This window comes from Zootoca vivipara, chromosome 3, assembly GCF_965207765.1.
Source record: "Zootoca vivipara chromosome 3, rZooViv2.hap1.1, whole genome shotgun sequence".
In the NCBI taxonomy this organism is placed as follows: domain Eukaryota; kingdom Metazoa; phylum Chordata; class Lepidosauria; order Squamata; family Lacertidae; genus Zootoca; species Zootoca vivipara.
The window spans coordinates 98,681,537-98,698,460 of record NC_142586.1 but is presented as its reverse complement, the minus strand read 5'-3'; the positions used below and the strand labels follow the sequence as shown (position 1 = coordinate 98,698,460).

The 16,924-nt window shown below is 45.0% G+C and overlaps 2 long non-coding RNA genes across 2 annotated transcripts; one reads left to right on the top strand and one right to left on the bottom strand.

Annotated features, from left to right (window-relative positions):
- The first annotated feature begins 3,922 nt into the window (after positions 1 to 3,922).
- On the top strand, positions 3,923 to 6,948 carry LOC148686374 (uncharacterized). The gene is made up of 2 exons (XR_015949153.1): positions 3,923 to 6,165; positions 6,504 to 6,948. It is a non-coding gene; the product is annotated as an uncharacterized LOC148686374 (long non-coding RNA).
- A 448-nt stretch (positions 6,949 to 7,396) lies between these two features.
- Positions 7,397 to 10,791, bottom strand: LOC148686373 (uncharacterized). The gene is made up of 3 exons (XR_015949152.1): positions 10,534 to 10,791; positions 10,237 to 10,344; positions 7,397 to 8,950 (listed from the first exon to the last, which is right to left on the bottom strand). It is a non-coding gene; the product is annotated as an uncharacterized LOC148686373 (long non-coding RNA).
- Between the last annotated feature and the right edge of the window lie 6,133 nt (positions 10,792 to 16,924).

Below are 16,924 nucleotides of genomic sequence, written 5' to 3'. Positions count from 1 at the left end.
AAATGGTTTAGCTATATATATATGTATATGTATATGTATATGTGTATACACACACACACACACACACACATATATACATATATATATACATACATATATATATATATATATATTTACAAAAATGCCTTAAAAATGTGATTTTCTGATTGACTTGCCTAAGATCCAGGACAAAGTGCCACCTTTTGGAAATTCAATTCTGCCTTTGAAATCCCAGAAATGTCTGGGGAAATCCAGACGTAGGGCAGCCCTACACTATATGGTTTGTATCTGTATGCATTTTAGATAGAATCGTGGAGATGTAGCGTTGGAAGGGATCCCCAAGGTCATCTAGTCCAACCCCCTGCAATGCAGGAATCGCAACAAGGCAGGAGCCCCGTGGGACAGGTGCTGATTCCCTACACTGCCACCTGCTGGTGGAAGGATGGGCAGGCAGAAGCATCAAGAGGATGCAGCGAGTTCCCTATGAAGAAAGGTTTCTTCTACATTGGGGGCTTTTCCACTGAGAGAAAAGGCGAATAAGAGGAGTCCTGATGGAATCATGCATTGTGTGGAGAAAGCGGATAGAGAAGTTCTTCCCCCTCTCTCATAAGTTCCCTGGGTGGTTTACGGAGACATTAAAATACACAAACACACTCCAAACCGAAAACAATAAAGCACTAAACCAATTTTTAAAGATAAAGGTAAAGGGACCCCTGACCATTAGGTCCAGTCGTGACCGACTCTGGGGTTGCGCGCTCATCTCGCATTATTGGCCGAGGGAGCTGGCGTATAGCTTCCAGGTCATGTGGCCAGCATGACTAAGCCGCTTCTGGCAAACCAGAGCAGCACATGGAAACGCCATTTACCTTCCCGCTGTAGCGGTTCCTATTTATCTACTTGCATTTTGATGTGCTTTCGAACTGCTAGGTTGGCAGGAGCTGGGACCAAGCAACGGGAGCTCACCCCATCGTGGGGATTCGAACCGCTGACCTTCTGATCAGCAAGCCCTAGGCTCAGTGGTGTAACCACAGCGCCACCTGGGTCCCTTAAACCAATTTTTACACAACAGCAAACAGGAAACAACCCAACAACAACAACAACCCAAAACCAGCATGCTGTGAGCACAACAGCAAAAATAATTTAAAACCAGGACAGGAGGAAACTGTGAAAAGATTGAAAAGATCTAAATGCACAAGCGATATGTATTTCTTTCTTACTTATGATACAGACAGCATTTGTAACTGACTCGCCAGCCCCTAAAGCCGTCCCCCACATCCAATTAAACCAAGACAGTCCTTGCCTGCAGACTTGTCTGAATGTCTGAACCAAACCCCTGTAGAGAAACACCTGGAAATCCTAGTAAAAAAACACCCCAAAAGGCATGGATGTGTGCGAATGATGTCACTGAATACCACAGTGGAAGCTTTGTGGTGTTCTCAGAGAGACGATTTGAAACCCCAAAGCATTCTGTGAAAGAACAATTCTTTCGGCCCGAGAAGGCAGGATGGAACGGCAGAAAGAGGAATCGAGGGCCGATTTAAAGCTCCATTTAGTGTCGGTCATGCCAGAATCATGTTTCACGAGCACATCTTAATGACTAGACACATGGGCCTGTTTGTTTAACTGCGCTGGGCTTTCGAGGCTTCCCACGTGAGTCATCTGTCCACGGGCAGCCACGTGACCTGCGAGGGACCGACAGCTTGGTGTATATAGGAATCCTTGGCCGAGTGTCAGGCATGCGTGAATGAGAGGCATTAAACACACCCAGCTGCAAAGCCATCCTTTGCCCGACACAGTGGAGTCATTTGTAATCGTCTCTGGGTGTACAGAACACTTTGTGCGGTTTAGTAAACTCCAGCTTCTTCACGATGCAGGTTTGGACGCCATATGCTTTGATTTGGAAGCCTGGGCCTCCCTCCTGGCCTGGCCTCGGACAGGCGTTACTCCTCATATTTGTCTAATTTGGACCATTTATTTTTTTCCTGCTTTATGTAAACATCTTCCGCAACGGGTTAAAGCCAAACAGAGCAAGGACATCAGAGGAAAAATAACAGGAGGAGGAAGAAATAATATAATTTACTATCAACTGGGCTGCTTCCCTTCGTACTTGAGAGTCGGCAGTAAACAGCTTTTGACAGGCGGGCGGGGCGGGGGGGGGAGATTTTTTTAAATAGCAATATTCCCCTTCAGAAGTAAGCACTTTTCTGAGGTGGATGTACGTGAATATCAACATTTATGTGGCAGTTTGTTGCCTGGTTAAATATTTAAATACATATTGGGCAGGCTGGACATCAAAGCGAAAGTTTGCTGCTGTTTCCCGTCTGGGTGTACAAACTTGCACATGAAGGCGAAAAGGCGCTGGCAGTGTGACACTGGAATTAGTGTGGAAATCAGCCACATTTGCAAAGTTAGGCAAGGTCAAGATATCCCTTGTCACCACCTAGATCAGTGATGGCGAACCTATGACACGCGTGTCAGATGTGACACGCAGAGCCCTCACTGCTGGCATGCGCCCCATCGGCCCATTTGCACTGTTGTTGTTTTTCCCCATTTGTTCTCCCGCTCGTCCTACAGCTTGTCTCCGCTAGAGCTTGTCTCCACTACAGCTTGTATCCTTTTTGTTATTGTTGTTGCTGGTAGCCAGAGATTGGTTTTTTAACCCTTTCTGTGCTGCTTTTTTCTGGCACTTTGGCAGACTACGATTGGGTACAACAGCGTTCATTTTTTAACCTGTTCTGTGCTGGATTTTTTGGCGCTTTGGCAGACTATGTTGGTGCTGCGTGTTAGTTCCAGCAAAGGTATTATTTGTCATTTATTTCTGTTCTCTTCGCCCCCCCCAAAAAGCAAAGCAACTTTTGCACCTCCCAAAAAAACCTCCAAAACTTTGGTCAGCAGCTCCCCCAAAAAAGCTCAACAACTCTGGGCACTTTGTGATAAATTAGGGGTTTTTGGTTTGGCTTGGTTAAATAATTAGTTTTTGGTTTATTGAATACAGTTATATATTACAATTCTACACTTTTGTTATTTAAACTGTAAATATTGTGAAATTATGTTTTTCTCTCTCAAAGTGACACACCACCCGAGTTATGCTCGGTTTTTTGGCGAATTTTGACACACCAAGCTCAAAAGGTTGCCCATCATGGACCTAGATCCTACACCCAGTCTTTCCATCCCACCTTACGCATCTGACCATTGTTGCACGCTTGTCTCTAATAGAAGGGTGAGGAACCTTAGGCCTAAGATCTGAATGTGGCCCTCTAGACCTCTCTTATCTGGCCCCCAGGGCTCTCTGCAGGCTACTCCACCCCCTCCCCAGCCAACCCTTCTTTGGGTTGCGGCCTTCTTGGATGTTTTTGCCCGGCTGGAATGGGTCCTTGAACTCTGATGGAGGACAGAGAGGGAGTGCTTAAGTATGAATAAACCAGCCTTGTGTAGAAAAGTCAAAATCTGCATTGACTGCTCTGCCCACTTATTTATTTATTATTGTTTTCTTAAGATTTCTATACCTACCTTCATTATAAGATCTCAGGGCAGTTCACAGAATAAAATACAGGATAAAAACAAGTAAATTGTTAAAACCAAACGGCAAACAATAACACCCCTCCCCTTCCCACAGACACATTCAAAATGCTGTAGAATCATTATTCAACCAAAGGCCTAGTAAAACAGGAACATTTTTGCCTGGCACCTAAAAATATATAATGAAGGTGCCAGACGAACCTCCCCGGGGAGAGCATTCCGTAAATGTGGAGCCACTGCAGAGAAGGCCTGTTCTCCAGACCTCACGTAGAGGAGGCACATAAAGGGCCTCAGATGATGAACACAGAGTGCAGGACGGTTTATATGTGGAGAGCCAGCCCTTGAGGTAGTACGGTATTCCCCCCTGCCCTGCCTGTGACTAGCTTGTGACCCCTGGAAGGTTGTGCAGAAGAGAATGTGGAAAATGGTTCCACACCCCTGAATTAACAACTTGCCAGATAGCAGTGAGTGGCCAGGAGTCTTATGCAGGCGAGTCCATCAAATAATTCTGTGCAAGCTACTATGCAGGCTGGTGGAGGGGCAGCAGCAGATTATTCCATCCCTCCTCCATCAGCCCTCTTCATTTCCATGCTTGCCACAGAGGCATAATGATAATAATTATTTTTTATTTATATGCTGCCCATCTGACTGGGTTGCCCCAGCCACTCTGGGCGGCTTCCAGCAAATTAAAACATCAAACACAGTAAAGTATCAAACATTAAAAGCTTCTTTCAGATGTCTTCTAAAAGTCAGATAGTTAATTATTTCCTTGACATCTGATAGGAGGGTGTTCCACAGGGTGGGAGCCACTACTGAGAAGGCCCTCTGCCCTCCACCAGAAGGCTCTTGGCTCTGCCTCAGTGTCTGGGCTGAACAATGGGAGTGGAGACGCTCCTTCAAGTTTACAGGAAGGGAATTCCTTTCCTCCTCTTTGGCCCTCTGGATGCTGAACTACAACTCCCATCATCCTTGGCCACTGACATGGGAGCACTTCCCTCTTCCAGGATTTGGCTGACTCGGCTGGGGAAACTGCACTCCCATTTCTCCTCTTCCCTCTAGGAGAAAGGAGTGCTGCAACAGGATCCAAAGGGGTCATCAGCCAGCTGCTAAGGGTGGAGGGACAGGAGCCTGAAGGGGAAGGGATACCCTGGTCACCCAGGAACAGACACAATGCCCCCATTCTAGCAGGCATCTGCATGTGTGACAGGCTTGCCAGGCATGAGAGTCTCATGAATGAGCTAGCTAGCCTTGACCCATCTTTAAAAGCTTGGTGGGTGGGCATGCCCACTCATTGGGACAACTCCATTGCTTCCATAGAATCATAAAAATGTAGAGTTGGAAGGGACCCTGAGGATCATCCAATAATCATGCAATAATATGCAGTTGATCAAACTTGCAACCTTGGCATGATCAGCACCACGCTCTAACCAACTGAACTATCCATGCAGTTTTGAACTCCATGCCCTGATCAGGGACTCCTTAAACTTGGACCACTGCTCCCAATCCAGTTAGACTTTCCTGTCATTTAGCCTGACTGTAGCAGCTGTTGCAGTACGGTACATTACTGCTGTTGAGCCTATATCTCTTCTCTGCCTCAATAAAAATCTCTTCCTTACTCTCAAGGAAGAGGCTCGGTCATCGTGGTCTGGGCGGGAGCCAGGACCATATCGGAGAGTTTGGTGCGGCTTGGAAGCTTTGAAGAGTAGTCTAACAGCACATTAGGTGACAAAAAGCGGTGTCATCTGGCTATAGCTTTGTAGCAGCAATAAAAAGTGTGTGTGTGTGTGTGTGTGTGTGTGTGTGTGTGTGTGTGTGTGTGTTGGAAACCTCATAAAGGTATTATGTGTGATGCAGCCAGCCTGCAATAATGAGGCCATACTAAAACCTTCCCTCAGACAGCTGCAAGTGTTTGCACGTGGGAGACTTGGAAGTGGAAGAACAAAAAGGGGAAAGATCAGCGATAAACCCATTGCCACAAAAAACGCTTTTGTTTTTTTCCCTTCCAGGCAAGCGGAAGGGTGGTGGTGGTTGGATTTTGTCTGCAGTGGAATTTAGTCACCTTTCTGCACCACCTTACCTGTTCATCTGAGTCTGGGGATACTTTCAGAATGTCACTATTTTGTGGCATGGGATTCAATCTCATACCAGCAATTTCAGGAGATGCAAATACAAATGACTGGGAAGTTTAGCACAAGCCCAGAAGACTGGACCTTTTGCAGTAAGGAAAGTGATGAGAAAATGAACTGGGAAATGTGGGATAACACCTCTGCCTTGATGCAGCAGCAGCATCTAACTGCCCCACAGACAAATCAGAATGAATGCTCATTATCAATGCCATATAATCTCCCTGCAAACAAATCAGCATGAAAGCTCAACAAACCGGTCTGGACGTCCCCTTGATTTAACATTCTGGAGTGCAATCCTATACATGGATGATGGTCTGCATTCAGCTTGGCGGGTAAAATATTGTGCAGGCCTGCATAAAGATGAGTGCCATTGAGGAGGTACTGAGTGCATCTCCTTTTCCACGTAGCAACCATGACCAGCAAAGATGATGTAGTCTTCTAAGGCAAAGGGTTTCCAGATGAAAGGGCATGGACTTCCAAGTAGTTCTCATTTTATATTATTAACTGAAATTCTTTTGCACGTTGTCTGAAGGGTCCTGAGGTGAGTAACCATAGAAATCTAAATCCAAATACTGTTTAGACCCCTTTGCTCATCATGACATTGTTTGCATCTTAGCCTTGTTGGGAAGGTATGAGTAAACAGGGCAGTTTTCACTATACATCGGCATTTTTCATTCCCGTATGTACACATAAATTCTAAAGTCAAGTCAAATCTAAACCCACATAAGCTTAACCACAAGACAATAATAGCTACCCCCCCCCATCAAGTGAGATCCTGAATGGTTGCTATAGAACAATGCTTTGATATGTACCAACATCCGTGCAACTCTTTTGCAACCGCAAACGTCATAAAAGGAATCTCGTTTATATTTTTTCCAGGCGGCACTCAAACTAACTAAACAGCCAGAATGCCCGAGGAAGCTCACAGAGGGATGTGGAAGACGTTTCCTGAATTGTTGAAACTCTTTCATGGGTTGACCTCCCAAGGAAACAGATTTTTGACAAGTAGCATCTCCTCCTAAATCACATGTCCACTTTTGCAAGATGAGGAAAGGTGCTGCTTTCATATCTGTGCAGACCTTTCAGTGATTGCTCTCTTAGACTTTAGAACTTCCTCCCTGGAGAAACTAGACTGGCTCCCTGTTTGCTGTCCTTCCACCGGCAGGCGAAGATTTTCATGTTCCGAAAGGCTTTGGGGAACTGACTGCTTTCAATTGAAAGGGCTGGTGTGCCGTGCTGTTTCTATAGGAATTACTGGTGTGGTTTTAATAGATTTTATAGATGTTTACAGTTTTAATTCTATAAATGTTTAATTGCTTTTTAATGATTGTTTTTGGTATGTTTTTGGCGGTTCTTATTTTTATCTGTAAGCTGCGTTGAGTTCTATCTGGGGGAAAAGGGATACAAATATAACAACAACAACAACAACAACAACAACAACAACAACAACAACAACACAGATTTGCTTCTGGAAAGGAGTGAATGTCTCCATCAACGGTGGGCATCCTCCATCCCGTGGACCCAGTGCTTGGAAAGTTCATTTAAAAAGGAATTCATTCCAGTTCCATTTCACCCCCTCCAAAAAAGGAACTGATTCCATTTCAGGGTTGGACTAGATGACCCTTGGGGTACCTTCCAAAACTACAATTCCTTGAATTCACATGGTCCTTGGTGTTTTTTCCACCGAATTTTCCAAGCTGCTCTGCTAAAGTATAAAATATTATTTAAAAGACTAGGAAAACATCAAAACACATGCATGGTGTAATGTGAACATTTCTTTTATTTATTTCCCCCAACAATTATGATATTGTAGCTTAAAGATAAGGGTTACTTTTCAGATAAGTAATAATGGTAAATGCAATGGCCACAATCAAACAGAGTGAAGTGCAACAAAACCCCTATGTATAAAACTTATTGAATTAAGATTAAAATAGCATTTATTTTATTTACATGTTCACAAGTAAAGATAGCATTTAACTACTTGCACAGTATCACAGAGCATGTATAATTCTAGTCCGGACTGTGTTTCATGCAGCTATTTCACCTAAAGTCTATCACCTAAAGCTCGTGGCAACAGGGTTTACCTTCACAACAATCCGGTGAGGCAGGTTAGGAATAGCCCAAGGACGTCACCCAATGAGCTCCATGAGTGAACAGGAATTTGAACCCAGGTCCAACCAGTATGCACTACATTAGTCTGGCTCTTGGAGTTATTTCACATGGAGATCCCAGTCAACCTTCCCCTCCAGCCCTATAGCCATTCTTTGCATACACTTGGTCACATTGTTATATGGCATTAAACTAATGGGATCAATGGTAGTGAATGGTAAGCTTCATGTGCTGTCCACTCCAAATAGGCAATGCTTCAAGGATATCTCCGTGACACGGGTCTGCGTTACAGATTGCTTTTTGTTTAGTCTCGGTACTGTGGTTTAATCAAATCTGACCAAGTGTTTGTAAACACATTTTTTGAAAAAAAAACCAACTTTCATCTGTTAGCTTCGCATCTGATGAGAAACAGAATTAACAAGAATTTGCAGGACTTGCATGTGCCCCTGATCTTTGGTTCCTACATATTAACCCTATTTTATGGAATTAGAAACATCCCAAAGGGTTGTATTTACAGTGTTTGGGTAGTCATCCTGCATGCTTAACTCAAGAATAAGCCCCACTGAACTGGATGGAGTTTACTGCTGAGTAGACGTGCATTGTTGCACTGATCAGAGTGCTGGTCTATCCTACCTGTAGGGCTCAGAGCAAGACTGCAGTACCAAGTACACAAACAGGATGCCAGACTGGAAATAGACTGGGATATAATGAAGCAATGAAGAAACTTTCACTCCAACCATGGTTCTTCTATCGACTGATCTACTGCCACTCCCAGTCACCAGTCTAGCTAAGCACAAGGGCTTAGCTCCAAATTTTGATTAAACAAGAGGCTTCTGTCACCCTGTTGTACTGAGCCCCGTTAACAAACGTCAAAACCATAAGCCACAACATAGCCACAGTAGAGTAGTGGCCATATGGACCAGCCCAGGGATGGAATTCCACAAGCATGGGGGCCACCACTGATTAGGCCCTTTCCCACATGCCCAGCCACCTAATAGATCTCAATGGCTGGCATTTTAAACTAAGCATTTTAAAACTCCTACAGAATCACGTTCGTTTTTGTAAATATGCTTTGTTGTACATTTCTTCTCATGCCACCATGCTTCCCCTCGCCCAGCAGAGTCCTGGTCTCCCTTCTGTTCCTTCATGTCATGGAAAATAACAAGCCTGCCCGCTTCACCTCTTTACTTCATGCCAAACGACAGTACGGACAGGTCCTGTCAATGAAGGAAATATTATCCATGTGCTGGAAGCAAGGACTTGCCTTTGCATACCTCCGACCAGCACAAACGTGAGACATGAAGGCTGTGTACACACCAAAATCTAAAGCTCATCTCCCCGCCCCAAAGGATCCTGTGAACCGTAGTTTGTTAAGGGTGCTGGGAAATGCAGCTCTGTGGGGTGTGTGTGTGTAAACTATAGTTCCCAGGATTCTTTAAGGTGCCTGTAGGCTTTAACTGTATGGTGTGTACACAGCCATAGCAGATATGGCTTAGTAGTTCCCAAATTTATCATTCCTTCGTTCCTAAGAAGCAAATGGCTGGCACCCAACGTTGTGTGTGCCTATCAGTTTTCAGCCCTAACTAGACACTAAACACTTTCTTGGTTACAGGCTATATGTGTCCTTTGGGGGTTGTGTGCCAGAAGAATTAAGAGCAGCAACTGTGTCGGTGCGCAACATGTGGCTCCCTTGACCGTTGTAAACTCCAGACATCAAGTCTGGTATCGGCAGCTTGCGGTTAAGAGGTCTGGGTAGTGTTTTCTGCCTATCAATTTGGCCTGCGCGTTGGATTCCGCTTTCGTTGTCAGACTGTTTTAGGGTCTGCACCCAGGTTTGCTCTGGATGGGTTTTTTCCTCACAGCACTTTCTTTGTGAATTTGATTCTGTCAAATTGCAGCCTTTCTGAAGGCCGGAGCAGTTACCGATGAAGAAAAGTGAACAATGACATGGCATTCTGAAGGGGGTGGTGGGGATGATAAGTATTATTAATAATACCATTTCATTGTACAGTGGTACCTCTACTTACGAATGACTCGACTTACGAATGTTTCTACTTACGAATGGAGCTCCGTCCGCCATCTTGGATACTGATTAGATAGGATTTTTTCTACTTACGAATTTTTAGATAGGGTTGCTTCGACTTATGAATTTTTTCTCCCACTGCATTCCTATGGGATTCAACTTACAATTTTTTTCAACTTACAAATGTGCGTTTGGAACGCATTAAATTCGTAAGTAGAGGTACCACTGTACGTAATTGAAAGTACAGTCGTACCTTGGAAGTCGAACAGAATCCGTTCCAGAAGTCTGCTCAACTCCCAAAATGTCCGTAAACCAACGCGTGGCTTCTGATTGGCTGCAGGAAGCTCCAATCATGGAGGCCCCGTCGGACAGTCAGCTTCCAAAAATAGTTCGCAAACCAGAAGACTCACTTCCGGGTTTGCAGCGTTCGGGAGCCAAAACGTTTGAGAACTAAGCTGTTCGAAAACAAGAGTACCTCACCTAGGCCAGATTCATGTCAGCGCTGGATTTAGGGTGGTGCAGGTGGTTCCCCCATACAGGACACGGAGCTGGGAGGGTGCAAAATCATCATCATCATCATCATGGTACCTACAGAGAAGATCCATTAAAAAGCAACCAAAAGAAATGACTGTGGAAATAAGAAATATTGGGGAGGGGCCACCAAATTTTGTCCTTGCTTAGGGCACCATATTACCAAAGTCCCACTTCAGTCATCAAGTAATGATGATTTGATTCCTCCCTCCATCCTTGTTCCCAATGTTGATAATTTATTCCCACCTTTTTCCTGATGGAGATCTTCACTCATTCCTTCTTCCCTGGTGGTGGTGGTTGCCATTTTGTGGTTCACCTCAGGTGCCAAAATGTCTTGAGCCGGCCTTGAGGAATGCTGTTGGTCAGCCTTGCAATCTATTGTGAAAGCGGTAATCTGTGAATAATAAAAAAAACCAGTAGCTTGTGCATTAGGAGCATTTTTGCTGCTGCTAGTTTAAATCACTGAGGGTACAAGGAGAAGGGGACGACAGAGGACGAGATGGTTGGACGGTGTTCTCGAAGCTACTAACCTGAGTTTGACCAAACTGCGGGAGGCAGTGGAAGACAGGAGTGCCTGGTGTGCTCTGGTCCATGGGGTCATGAAGAGTCAGACACGACTAAACGACTAAACAACAGCAACAAGTTTAAATCAGCCTTCCCCGTCCTGGGCCTATGAGGTCAGTCCAAAACAGCTGGAGGACACCAGTGTGGAAATGGTTGCTTTAAGCCCTTAAATGACCAAGCAGCACACTTCAATGACAATAACAAAAGAATCATGTAAAATGCAAAGAAGAAGGCATGGGAGGGATATAAAGGAAGGTGTGCAATGAGGATAAGAGGAATTAAATGTGTAACTTGACTAATTACATTTCACAGTGTAGTGCTTAGGGCTGTTCTTAGGGCTTAGGGCAGGCATCCCCAAACTGCGGCCCTCCAGATGTTTTGGCCTACAACTCCCATGATCCCTCGCTAACAGGACCAGTCGTCGGGGAAGATGGGAATTGTAGTCCAAAACATCTGGAGGGCCGAAGTTTGGGGATGCCTGGCTTAGGGAATCGTTATCCTATGCGCTTTGATTATGTGTATATCTGCATGATACATGGGTATGTTTTGCGTCATGTATCATGATGACCACAAGCTCTGGGAAGATTTGCCACCATTTCTTTCCAAAAATTGGCAGATGGAATTGAGGTAGATTCACTGACATGAATAAAGAAGGCATTCAAAATATTTGTTTAGTTATTTTCAATATTTCTATACCATCCTATTACTACTATGTTGGCAAACTGGAATTTTGCTCTATCCAACAATGCAAACTGATGGCTTCAACTTACAAGAAAGGAGATTTTAACTATAATAATAATCATCATCATTTATTATTTATACCCCACCCATCTGGCTGGGTTCCCCCAGCCACTCTGGGCGGCTTCCAACAAAATATTAAAATACAGTAGTCCGTCAAACATTAAAAGCTTCCCTAAACAGGGCTGCCTTCAGATGTCTTCTAAAAGTCTGGAAGTTGTTGTTCTCTTTGACATCTGGTGGGAGGGCGTTCCACAGAGTAGACGCCACTACCAAGAAGGCCCTCTGCCTGGTTCCCTGTAACTTGGCTTCTCGCAGTGAGGGAACCGCCAGAAGGCCCTCGGTGCTGGACCTCAGGTTCCGGGCAGAACTAAACACCAGGAAGAACTTTCTGACAGTAAGTGCTGTTTGACAGTGGAACAGTACGGTGGGCTTCAATGGAGGTTTTTAAGCAGAGGTTGGATGGCTATCTGTCATTGATGCTTTAGCTGAGATTCCTGCATTGCAGGGGGTTGAACTAGATGACCCTCAGGGACCCAACTCTACAATTCTATGACTCTATGCAATTTAAGCCCACTTTGTGCATGCCCACTTTGGTCACCTGTGGCGAGTGAGAACTGACTGTAGGCTACCAGGCAGGAAAGGATCACATAAACCAAAAAAAATTTAAAGGCTAAAAAATGCAAAATGCAAATACAAACATTGATGAGGGTTAGCAACTTCTCTGTTGTCTTTGTCCATGGCAGTGAGAGATTTTACTTTCTTGGGCTCCTTAATCACTGCAGATGGTGACAGCAGTCACGAAATTAAAAGACGCCTGCTTCTTGGGAGAAAAGCAATGACAAACCTAGACAGCATCTTAAAAAGCAGAGACATCACCTTGCCGACAAAGGTCCGTATAGTTAAAGCTATGGTTTTCCCAGTAGTGATGTATGGAAGTGAGAGCTGGACCATAAAGAAGGCTGATCGCCGAAGAATTGATGCTTTTGAATTATGGTGCTGGAGGAGACTCTTGAGAGTCCCATGGACTGCTAGAAGATCAAACCTATCAATTCTTAAGGAAATCAGCCCTGAGTGCTCCCTGGAAGGACAGATCGTGAAGCTGAGGCTCCAATACTTTGGCCACCTCATGAGAAGAGAAGAATCCTTGGAAAAGACTCTGATGTTGGGAAAGATTGAGGGCACTAGGAGAAGGGGACGACAGAGGACGAGATGGTTGGACAGTGTTCTCGAAGCTACGAACATGAGTTTGACCAAACTACGGGAGGCAGTGCAAGACAGGAGTGCCTGGCGTGCTCTGGTCCATGGGGTCACGAAGAGTCGGACACGACTAAACGACTAAACAACAACAACAGCAACTTCTCTGGACTTATTTGCATAACTGATTAAAAAGATGTTTATGCATGTTGCTTCTTCCTTAAGCCTCACTATATTTCCAACATATTTTTCTTCTCTCCTCCAACAAAGTTTATGTTCTTTAATCACGTTACACCATAGAAATAAATGCAGCTAATAAAACTGAAACAAACAAGTCTTTGTTGACTTTAGCAAGGGCTTGTTGTAGGACTTCAGTAGAGCTGGAGGCTCAGCAGGATTTAGCAGGCCTTCATGGAGAATGTTAAAAGGGGATTCTCTTCTTACCGCTAGGCACTGGATTTATCTTCCTAGTTCTGTATGCACACAATGTTTTTTGCTTTAAATATGGGGCAGCTGCTGCTGCTGCTACTACTACTATTTCAATCATGCAATTCCCAAATTGAAGGGGAACAGCAATAGCTCACTGGTTCAGCACCTGCTTTGCATGCTAAAGATTGCAGGATCAATCCCCGGTATCTCCAGGTAGGCCTGCCAAACACCGCAGCCTCTGAAACCGTGGAGAGCCACTGCCAGCCAGTGTCAGCAATACTGAGCTAGATGGACTAGCGATCTGACTTGGTTCAAGTCAGATTCCTATATATTTTCTAAATTGAAGTCTGAATTCAGGGCAGCCACACTGCTGAGGCCCGATGAGTATTTGGGGTGGCGCATCCTGTTGTGCCACTTAAGAACAAATGGGAAGTGCCTCTTTGCCCTGCCACTGCCACCGCTCCCGCCACTACCTCCCACCTTCTTCTGCCCAGCACCTGCTCTGCCTTTGCCACATGCCCCGCTGATTCCACCGCTGGGAGAAGCGCCACTGCCATCGGTGCAGATGGTGATCTGGCCCAAAATTGGTGTGGATGGTGGGGCGGGGCAGCCGGGGATGTGCTACTTGAGAGGCTTCTGCCATCTGAGGCAGTGGCCTCATCTTCTCTAACGGCTGACCCGGCCCTGATTCTGCCTATCCTCTTGCCCATTTCTCCTGTTTCCTCAATGCACCAGAAAAGCATCACACAGGATCACCGTGGGAAATTCAAAATGGCGGGCGGCTTGCATTTGCCACCAAATGCCACTGACCATTCACTGCTGCTGCCTGGAGAGGCCACATGGGAGGGAGTTGCAGATTCTGGGAAAGGGTTGTCACCAGGGGACGACCAATATCTGAAATGGTGCAGTTGAGCAAAATAAAAATACATATCCATGAGGCAGCTAAACCTCTACAGCAGCAACTTCACCCCTGTTCCTACAGCTCACCTGGGTACAAATTACTCAAGCAGTAAACTTGAATCATGCAGAGATGGAAGAGTGCCATAAGGATATTTATTTGCTTCTTTTTTTTGTACAAAATTGTGTGTGACCTTTCCACCAGATATATATACAGTATACAGTCATACCTCGGTTTAAGTACGCCTCGGTTTGAGTATTTTCAGTTTAAGTACTCCACGGACCTGTCTGGAAGCGATTAATCCACTTTCCATTATTTTCAATGGGAAAGTTCGCTTCAGGTTAAGTACGCTTCAGTTTAAGTACTCCACAGACCTGTCTGGAACCAATTAATCCACTTTCCATTACAGTACTTTCAATGGGAAAGTTCGCTTCAGGTTACCGGTAAGTATGCTTCAGGTTAAGTACAGACTTCCAGAACCAATTACACTCATACCTCGGGTTAAGTACGCTTCAGGCTGAGTACTCCGTGGACCCGTCTGGAACAGATTAATCCACTTTCCATTACTTTCAATGGGAAAGTTCGCTTCAGGTTAAGTACGCTTCAGGTTAAGTACAGACTTCCGGAACCAATTGTGTTTGTAAACCGAGGTACCACTGTATATGTGTGGTGTTCATGGCAGCTTAACTGATGTTCATAAAAAAACATACCGTAATCAAGGGTGTGACTAACGAAATAAAGCAGCAAATATGACAAAGAGGCACACTGGCACAAAAGAAAACCCCTAAAGCAAATAAAAAGGCAGGAAAATATTTATGGCAGCCTGAAAGCCAAACTCAAAAAAGCCAAGGCGAGTAAGTGGACGGGTGTAAACGAGATCACAACCGCAACCTGAGCCTTCGGTGACTGGTTTGAACAGGATCCTTTGCCTGGTGCCTTTAGAGGTGAGTAAAAAGAAGAAACTAAAAAACCAGAGAACAACCACAAGAAAGGCCATCACTCGAAGAACCCCTTGCCTAACCTTTGTAGGTGAGTAAACCTGAAAGATGTTCTGTCATGATAGGGATTGGTGTGAAGTTTATGAGGGAAGGTAAAGTTTCAGGTACAGTGGTCCTATCTGTACCAACAGTACAAAAAAATGGTATTATTGAACCATACATTTAAGTCTATTGTACCATTTTAAACAATCACAACTTCACCCCCAAAGTCCTGGGAACTGTAGTTTGTTTGTTTGTTTTTAAAAAGTGCTGCGTGTTTTTAGGAGACCTTGGTACTCTTCATAGATCTACAATTCTCAGAACTCCCTGGGAAGAGGAGCTGGTCGTTAAACCATTCTGAGAATGGTGAGAGAATAAGGGATCAACTAAAAGTCAACTATCTGACTTTTAGAAGATATCTGAAGGCAGCCCTGTTTAGTGAAGTTTTTAATATTTGATGTTTTATCTTGTTTTTAAAATTCTGTTGGGAGCCGCCCAGAGTGGCTTGGGAAACCCAGCCAAATGGGCGGGGTATAAATAATAAATTGTTGTGGTTGTTGCTGCTGGTAAAATGTGAGAAATGTGGTAAAATACGTCTATTTTCCCTGCCCCCCCATTCTTCTTCTTTCTTCTTTCTTCTTCTTCTTCTTCTTCTTCTTCTTCTTCTTCTTCTTCTTCTTCTTCTTCTTCTTCTTCTTCTTCTTCTTCTTCTGAAACCAGAGTAGCGCACGGAAATTTGCCGTTTACCTTCCCGCCGGAGCGGTACCTATTTATCTACTTGCATTTTGAGGTGCTTTCAAACTGCTAGGTTGGCAGGAGAAGGGACCGAGCAACAGGAGATCACCCCGTCGTGGGGATTTGAACCGCCGACCTTCTGATCGGCAAGCCCTAGGCTCAGTGGTTTAGACCACAGCGCCACCCATGGATTACAGCTCCCATAATCCCTGACCATTGGCCATGCTGAGTGGGGCCAACACCTGCACAGCCATCCCTTCCCCCTGAGGTAGGCAAACCACAGCTCCCTTATGCCATGATGCACTTGTATTCTGCCAGCCGTGCCCTTTGCTTTCACAGCTCACACCTGTTATGTTTGTTTTGTCTGTCTGGCATGGCAAGTTGTAACTGACACTGCAATGTTTTCGGAGAATACATTTTGAAATATCTGTCACTGAAGAGCTCCACGGCTCAGGCAGGGGGGAGGCCCTTGACTGGTGTTCGCAAGCATGCCAACATGCTTCCCTTTGAGGGGGGTGGCCCTTTTGAGGCAAGCAGCCTCTGCCCCAGATTATGAATGATAATGCCGGCCCCGTTCTTCTTTTTCATGCTGACCTTTGGCAGACTTGAAAGCCCGTGGTGGCACCACTCTTGAATGTCAGGGGTGCTCTAGGGTTTCATTGGGGAAGAGGGACGAAGGGAATTGGGGGGGGGAGGCGAGAAGACAGCTATTGTGGGAAGATTGTTTTAAAATGCAAAGCAATCAGTGCTCGGAGCCTAGGAAATCCAGCATAGTCACAACCGAACGCATCAAAATAGCAATTTTAGCTCCATACTGTGATGCATTGTGCCAGCAACAAGAGAAAACAATGACCCTTTCCCCCTTCTTCTTTGCTTCAGGGATTTATCTAATTGGGGGCTGTCTGGTGTTTTTCTCTTTCAGTGTTTACTCCTTCTGAAGCCCTGGCAAATTCTGACCAGCCTAAAGATGAATTAATTATTTGCAAGCATGAGAGACAAAGTCACAGTATGGCTTTTTCAAAACCTGTAGCTCATCAGTGGCAGATCATCTGCTTTGCTACTAGATTCAGTCCCCAGCATCTCCAGGTAGCGGTGGGAG